The 9,445-nt window shown below is 26.4% G+C and overlaps 1 non-coding gene across 1 annotated transcript; it reads left to right on the forward strand.

Moving 5' to 3' along the window:
• Positions 1–7,506: 7,506 nt before the first annotated feature.
• Positions 7,507–7,580, forward strand: TRNAI-AAU (transfer RNA isoleucine (anticodon AAU)). The gene has a single exon. It is a non-coding gene; the product is annotated as a tRNA-Ile (tRNA).
• Positions 7,581–9,445: the final 1,865 nt, after the last annotated feature.

Raw genomic sequence — 9,445 nt, forward strand, 5'->3', positions numbered from 1 at the left:
GGCTTAAAATAAAGTGCTTTAAAAGAGTAATTATTAGTGAGACTTATAATAACAAAAATGGTTTGTTTTGCTGTAATTATAAAAATAATCTTTTAACTAAACAGTAGCAATGTATTAACCAGTTGATTCAATTTTTAATTTTAGTCAAACTAATTGAATCATTATGAAATCTAAGTCCATATATAAAAAAATGATTTGGATTTTGTAAATCTAAATCTAAATAAATGGGTTAAATTTTAAATTGAAATATATATTTCAGAAATAGCTTCAATGTTTATAAATTATTTTTATACCGAATTTAAAATTGATATACTTTAAAATTTAATTTTAAATCAAAAATTTAAATTTGTTATATATGAGATAATGTATAATGAAAAATTATTGAAATTTTTAATATTTAATAAAATATACAATTAATTAACATTTTTAAAAATAAATTACTTTGAACGAATGACTTGGATAAGATGTTTCAGTCTTCATTCTATACATTAATAATTAACCTTGATCTAATGTTATTTCTTTTGAACGATTGAATTAGATATACCGTTTGTGTACCATTTATTTTGAATGACTGATATTTATTTGGAATGACTGATTATATATATCGAATAACTTTGATTCAATAAGAAAGGGACATACATAGATTCTTCCAAATATTTAAACTTTAACTATTGTTTTGGTCTCACTATTTTGAAATTTATTTAATATAATTCTTTAATTTTCTTATTTTCAATTTAATTTTTATTTTATTTAAAATTATATATACGATTAAGGATGACAACGGGTCGGGTCGGGCACAGATAGTGTCTATCCGCAACCCGATTCGACAAAAAAAAATTCATCCTACTACCTGCATGGATATTTGGAAAAAAAATATTTGCGGGTATTTTAAAACCCGCGGATATATGTGGATATCCGTGGATATCCACAAATATTTAAAAAAATATATTTTTATAAATTATTAAAATAAAATTTAAATAAAATTATAAAAAATACATAAAATATAAATTAAATTAAATTAAATATAAATTAAAATTTAATTTTAATTAAATTTAACCATATAAAATATAAATTAATGTTAATTTTAATTAATGTTAATTTTAATTAAATTTAACTTGATAAAATATAAATTAAATATTTATTTTTATTTTTTGCGGGTAGCGGATATCTGCGAATATGAATAATATAATACTTGTATCTGATTCGTTTATAAGCGAGTATTAAAATATCCGCTATCCGTAACCCACGTGGGTAGTAAATATCCGCGAGTATTAACTATTCGTTGGAAATTTTGTCCGCGAATATCTTTTTATATAATCCTTTTTTCTATGTTAACATTATTTAAAAGATAATGATATGTTAGTCTTTAATTTTTATTTTATTTTTCGTTTTTTGGGTTTTGTTTTGTTTTATTTTCTTTTCGTTTTGTTTCTTTTTTTAAATGCACACTTTTTCCATTGTATCTCTTCACCATCAACCTCCTTGACCATTTTGTTTTGTTTCACTCACTCTCTTCTGATTTTTCCTTTCAAAGCCTTTGTTCCTCATCTCTTGATGTCGACATATTTCTTTCTCTTACATTTTGCTTTTGACGAAAGTGAAGGCTCGAGGACAAGACTAATAAAGGTTGAGGAGCGAGCCAGTGAGATATGGAGGAAGTGAAAAAAGGAGACAATGGTACGTTTGGAGAAGAAATCGAAACGGAGAGAGAAGAAAAAGACTAAAACAAATATACTAACACATGGTTACCTTTCAAATTATACCAATTTGACGAAAAGTATATTGAATCCTTTTAGATTTATAATACTAAATTGAGAAAAAAAAAAGAGCTAAAAATCATATTGAATAAGCCCAAAAATATTGATACTAAAATATTATTTAAGAATCCGTCTCATTGAAATCACACTCCTTAGAAATAAAATCAAAATACATAATCATTTTACAATTATTGAAATTTGTGAAAAACAAAAGAAACACAAGAAGAAGAGAGTTGAATTGTGGTTCAAAATCCTTTTAATACATTTTGGAGAGTATTGTCTCATAATAGGTAGTTAGATGATAGTTTTTTATGACAAACTATCTCTCGGTGAGTTCTAAAAAGAATTTCATAGATACTCTCATTCTTTAGTTAACAAAAAAAAAACATGTAATGTAACTTATTAGGAAAGAGACGGAAAGATTATACAATATTTTTATGTTAGTTTTTTTTAATATTGTAGATTATATCCAATTCTTGAACCATTAGTCAAGTTCTCGATTAGGTTTACTAATATTGTGAAATACAAACAAGTATTATTTTGGATCGTAATTACTATTAACTTTATATGAGTATTATTTCAAAATGTAATCTATTTTGGCTTAATAGGAGTATTATTTCAATAAGTCATTTTTGAAGTTTACAAGGTTAAATCCTCTCTTTTGTTTGTTAGATAAACACAAATAATGTTTCTTACCATGCTACTTAGGCCCATAAATATTTTATGCAACTCAAACTCTTATCTTTAATCGTGGAATAAAATTAGCCGTTGAAAATCTTTTTCTGGTTGTTGAATCTACTTCAGACTTTACTTGAATGACTTATGTTTGAAAATCTTTGATGTTGAAGATGCATTACATGTGCTTAATGCAAGAATTACATAAATTTCTCTTCTTCAAGCAACACTTAATAGTTTATTATACATATCAAATCTTAATTAGAGAACCTTTAGTTTAAACTAAGTAAAGCATAGATTTGTATAAAGGAAATCATTCTTTCTAGAGTTGATAAAACATGCGTGAAGAATTGGTGAAGCAACCTAAAATTTTTATATTTTTTAATTAAGTATTTGTTGATCAATTGTGACGTGGTTGTTATCTTACCCAATATTTTTCTTATTTGTTTTCAAATATTATCAAATGTGAGGTTTTGTAGTTAGTATAAAATTATAGGCTTAATACCCTATTTTATTCTCAGTTTCGCTCAAAAATGTTAAATTAGTCCATCATTTACAAAATGCGTCAATTACGTCCTCACTTAATAAAATTTGCATCAATGAAATCCCTTCCGTTAAATCCGTACAAACGGCGTTAATTATTAAAAATAATTAACGCCGTTTGTACGGATTTAACGGAAGGGATTTCATTGATGCAAATTTTATTAAGTGAAGAAGTAATTGATGCATTTTTTAAAGGACGGACTAATTTGACATTTTCGAACGAAACTGGGAACAAAATAGGTTATTAAGCAAAAATTATATTATGGTTAACGTAAAACGAAAAGTGACTATTATTATTTTTATTGAAAATGTGTTGAATAACAAGAATGGTACGATGACGAGGACAATCTTTTAATCATTATAGGTGATAACATGACAAGTAAGTAGCATGAGAACATGAAAAGTAGCAAAAAAAAGAACAATTTGACAACCTCATTATTTAACACGTTTTCAATAACAACACTAGAAGTCACGTGTCATTTTACATCAACCACAATAATAGTTTTATATTAACCCCTTACTTTACATTTTTTAATACATGAAGACATCTAAGTAAAATGAAAAAAATAAGATAATAATTATGTCATCCAAATAAAAAGGACTATATCAAAATATATAAATATTTTGAGAACTCAAAAAGCAAAACAAAAAATTAATAAACACTCAACTAAAAATATTCAAATTGATGAGGACTTTTGGAATTTAATCGAGTCTTAATTTTTTTAAACTTAATTAAGTTTTAATTTTAAATAATGTTACTTTAAATCATAATATTTTTAATTAAATATATCATTTCTAAGAAATATTAAATATTTTAAATACTTTTATTTAAACTCATTCATCAATGGAGAATAAAACAATAAATTGTTATTCTTTTTACGAAGATAAATTTAAAAAATTATTCCAAGTTCAAAATAAATAATTGAGTTTATTTTTAAATTAATAATCTTAAAATCTTTTAACTTAGATAAATGAATAATACTAAATTAATTCGTAAAAAATATATAAAATAGTATTATAAGTAATAATAATTCTTAATATATATATATATATATATATATATATATATATATATATTGTTGAGAATGTTGATAGAAAGAGTACTGGTTTAGCTGAATCTACAATCTTAGAGCTTCTGGTTTTTTATGATGACAACATAATTGTCGATACCGGGATCGCGACGGGACGGCGAGCCGAAAACAAAAACAGGTTTGAGAAAAAGTTTTGGGAGTCGCCACCATAATTTATTATGGAAAAACTATGAAAAACCATAAAATAAGACATGGTCTACGAAAACTAGATTTTAGGTTCGGGAATCGGTTACGCTTAAGGAAGGTGTTAGCACCCTACTACGTCTGCCCAAAGGCAGTACCATTAATTAAATGTTAATGTATAAAGTTGACATGGTTTCTCAAAATGTTTAATTTTCCCTAAAAAAATAATATAAAAAAACTATTAAGAAACAAAATTTTTTTTTTTTGTTTTATGAACCCGACAATGATTGACCTTTGCTCCTACGTATATCCATTTATGATGGACAATCAGGGATCACGTAGTTCTTTACGTAGAAAAAGGTTTCTGAGTTTGTTTGAAAATTATTATGGATTATTTTGGATGTTTGAAAAGTGAACTCGATTAGGATTTACATTGTTTTTTTTTATTTTGAAGAAATTCTTTTATTTTGAAAATGGTGGGAAAAAAAGAATGAAACTGGCCAAAGGCCGACAAGTACTTATAAAATTTATTTTATGACTTATAATTATATTTTATACGAAAATATGTGATAAGAAATTGTTTATTTATTATTTATTTCTTAAAAAAATACATATCACGTTATGTGGGAGATATGACCAATACCAAAAACGCGAAAAGATATTCCTTTTTTTATGAAAAAAACAATAAAATAAAATCTTTTAACAAAAAACCTTCAAAGTACAGTAAAAAGAGAATGGTGTAGAGATGACATACATTTTTGGCTCTAAGTATTCTCCGAGTTCTCCCTTGGTAGTTTCTTTTGGTAGAGTTCCTCTACCGTGAGAACTTACTTTTCTCTATACTCTTCCGTACTCTTTCTATCTTTATTATTTCAGAGTATTTCTCTCTATTTTTTTTTCATCTATCACAAAGTGTGTATTTATATACACACATTGTAATATTATGGTAATCTTGCCTTAATTGAGAATTAATTAACAATGAACATAGGGAAAGAAATGGTCTTGGTTGCCAGAAAACAAAACAAATAATATTCAAGACATTGATTATAATTATTAAGCAACTGACGCAGCAAATTATATTAATATACTATTTTAATTAGTGCTTATAATTATTGGCATAATGTTGATTCAAATTATTAACATTAAACTAATATTTCAAAAATATTGTGTCGTGTATTAAAGTTATTATTTTATCATTTTTATCCACCATTAATTATTATCTTTTTATTCTTTAATTTATTTATTTACTTATCCGGACGAAATTCGGTGCTGACAATAATTAATAACACATGTGATGTTTATGTGTTACATGTTCTATTGCTTATATGCTACATGTTTTAATCAATGTATAAATCTGTTTAAAGCATGGAGAACATGATTGTGTTATTACATTGCATTTCACTGTGCTATATAATTGATTTTATTGGTGAATGCATGTCTGGTGTTTTATAGAATGAAAACCACAAGCACTTATATTGAACTTTTTATTGTGTGACAAAATAATAATTTTAAGTCGACTTCATTATAGGGTGAATCATTAAAACTTGTGGCTTTGCACAAACTTGTTAAAAGTGTGTTGTGAAGTTTTTCAAAGAAGAATTTTTCAAAACTATGTTTAACTGTGTTACATAGTCAATTATATGCAACTTGCATTCGACTAAGTCTGTTAAAGTTTTGAAAATCTGTTAATGCTTGTGTTAAATGTTACAACGACTATATTTTTATATATGTTGACCAAGCATTTATTATAGATCGATTGCACTAATTGCACATTCAATTAATTGCATTAATTGCTGCTAACTGCTTTGACTGAACTGTTACATTCGACTGCATTCGATTAAAATGCGTCTGAATTGTGAAAATCTATAAATTGACGCAAACTTGATCTTTCTAAGAACTTTTGTGATTCTAACAGTATTGTGATATTTTGCAGATAATAAAGTGTAATTCTTTTTTATGAAGATAAATTTATTTGAATGATAAATTTTTTATGAAGTTTTAAAGAGTTTTAAATCAGTTATTTCTATTTGAAATTTTAATTTGGATCAATTTAGATATTTAAATGAATGAATTGGTAATAGAAAAATTAAGAATAACATAAATTTGACTATTTTTAATTACGATTTACAGTAAATAAAAATTTAATAAATATTAGAAACGAGAAATACATACAACTTAATTGAATTGTTATAAATAAAGCTTACATAGTCTGAGTAATTTGTTAATTATCTTGACTTTACAAAAAATCAATAAATTAAGTGTTATGCATATAACTTTTTATCCTTAAAACAATTACAAGAATCACTTCTTTACAGTGTACAGTTATTTTTGAACCACTAATTTCTCGTAATCGAAAATTATCTACTTACTTTTCGTGCAAACCTTAAAAACAATATTTATTCTTTTTTTTTAATGATATTTATAATTTTGTGGCTGTTTGACAAATATTTAGTTTATCGAATTCCTAAAAAAAATACAAATTTTTTTAACAAATTTCTTTCGGTTTAATGTCTCAATAGGTCCCTATTTCCACCCAGAATTTGAAATAGTTCCATTTCTTTTTCGGCATCTCAATTGAGTCCTTATTTTTGTAAAATTGAATCAAATAGGACCTTTCCGTCAAATTGAAATGACACCGTCATTATTTTCACCCAGAAATAAAGCATATTCTTCTTAACGGCGTCATTTCAATTTGACGGAAAGGTCCTATTTGATTCAATTTTACAACAATAAGGACTCAATTGAGATGCCGAAAAAGAAAGGGACATATTTCAAATTCTGGATGAAAATAAAAACCTATTGAGACATTAAACCAATTTCTTCCCCACATCAATCAAACTTTAAGTATGATCTTCATTAGAATATTATTTTAAAATTAATCTTCCTTCAAATCCTCCAAACTTTATCCATTGTACTCTTGAGCATAACATAATCCTCATTCAAATAAGATAAACTTTAATATATATATATATATATATATATATATATATATATATATATATATATATATATATATATATATATATATGATAATTTATTATTTATTGATATTTGTAATTTTTTTCGTTTTTTACCAAATTTTATTCATCAAATTAAAAAAATGAAATCTTTTTTCACAAATTTCTTCACTACATCAATCAAACTTTAATTATTGATATGAATTAGGATATTATTTTAAAATTGAACTTCATTCAAACCTTTAATTGATTACATTCTTGAATATATTCAAATCAAAGAAAATTAATAGATTACTTTCTTATTTTTAGAGTTTGCATGTTTAGAATTTGAAACTTTCATCAAAAAACTTAAACAAAAGTGGCCTATTAGCTCAGCTGGTTAGAGCGTCGTGCTAATAACGCGAAGGTCGCAGGTTCGAGACCTGCATGGGCCATGTTTTCACATTTAGGTTTTGTCCTACCTTTTCAAACTATGTATATATTCACATTTTTGGGATGCCTTTGAAGAGCTTGTCTAAAAACATTTTATCTCCTTATAAAAAAGCAAACATTTGATACTAATCATGAAATCAAAGTAAACTTTTTTTTTTATATTTTAGAAAATAAAACAAAAAGTTCATTCTTCTGTAATCTACCCAACCAATTCTATATATTTAATGTGCATCTTTGACATATTTTATTTTGCATTGATACATTATTGGTATTATCTAATACCCTGTGAAAAAACTTTACAATTCTTTAGAAGTTCCATCCAATTAGTATTGGGTATTATATATTAAGCTATCTTATGTTTCCTAATAATCATTTAATTATTATATTCTATAATGTTAAAATATATATTATTTTCAATAAAGATTTATATCTTACTCTAAGTTTAACTAAAGTATGACGTGATAATTATTGATCATGTTTAATGTATCTTTGGTATGGTATATTTTGTAATATCCAAATTACATAGTATTAAACTATAAAACACTTGTAGCATAATTAATAAAATAAAACCGTTGACAAAATAAGAAATAGAGTTTTCATTATAATTATACAAAACATAACCATAAATTAAACTTTATATATATAAACTAACTATATCAAAAATATATATACATAAATCTAGTTTAAAGAAGATTAAATATTTGTCATCTCTCCTCCTAGCACCTGCTCCACAAATACCTCGTCAACATCTGCTCACATTCACTAGATGGTCATAATCAAAACATCTAACACAAGAAAATATCAACAAAACACAAATAAAAAGGTAAGCTAGTATAAATAGAAATAACACATTATAGTTCAATTCTAACATATATCACACTTCGACCCAAGAACTTTACACATGCTAGAATCACACCACAAACATAGACCTAACTCATGTGGATATAATATGAATGTCGAGTTATATAGTTCATGCACTCGTAGTGGTAAAACAGCTGACCTACCCCAAACTGTCACACAAGGTTAGTCCATTAACCAACGCCTTAGGCCAAGGTAAAGCCCATGGACTAGGACCTCCTACTACTCTCATCACATGCATCGCCCCTCTCTACGTGAGAATTGATGATCATTAGAGTGTAAAGATGAACTCAAAGACTAAGCTCCCTGCATTCATACTTACAATACTTTGATACAACCATTAAGAATCCTTCTTAGGACTCTTACACACCTAATTCCATTTAAACATAAGTTCTAAACAATTCCATAGATCATACAACAACCAATATATATATTTTAAAAACTATACACATAATTAAAAGGATTCAAAAACACCCAAGAACACAAACCCACTCGCCTAGCTAACAACCTCTGCTTGCCCAGCGAGAGACAAAACAACAAGCCTCCCAAGCTAAAAGAGTTGGCTCGCTCCGTCTCTGCAACTCTCTGCCAAAAACCCCAAATACTTATCCAGCAAGTTCCTCCACTCACTTAGTGAGCTCCAAAACAGCAAGCTTCCCAAGCTAAGCGAGTTGGCTCGCCCAACCTCTAGAACCCCACTGCTTGAACTCCCATAAACTCGCCCAATTATCTTTTTCTGCTCGCCCAGTCGGACTACATAATTCTGCTATACTAAACCTGCAAAATTAACACTCTTAAACCACTCATTACCTATTTAAATAATTTTTACCAACTTTTAACACTTCTTGATTGGATTATAATATATTTTAGACCTAAACAAAAGTGTATAACTTATCTTAAACTAATAATGAACTGTTTACAACAAGGTATCAACTAAAAAACAACTAAATTCTCAACTTAGAGACCAAAATCGCATTCTACCTATTCTAGCTCATTTTTAAGTAGTTTA

This window comes from Vigna umbellata, chromosome 4 (genome assembly GCF_029865625.1).
Source record: "Vigna umbellata cultivar VRB3 chromosome 4, Vumbellata_1.0, whole genome shotgun sequence".
Lineage (NCBI taxonomy): Eukaryota > Viridiplantae > Streptophyta > Magnoliopsida > Fabales > Fabaceae > Vigna > Vigna umbellata.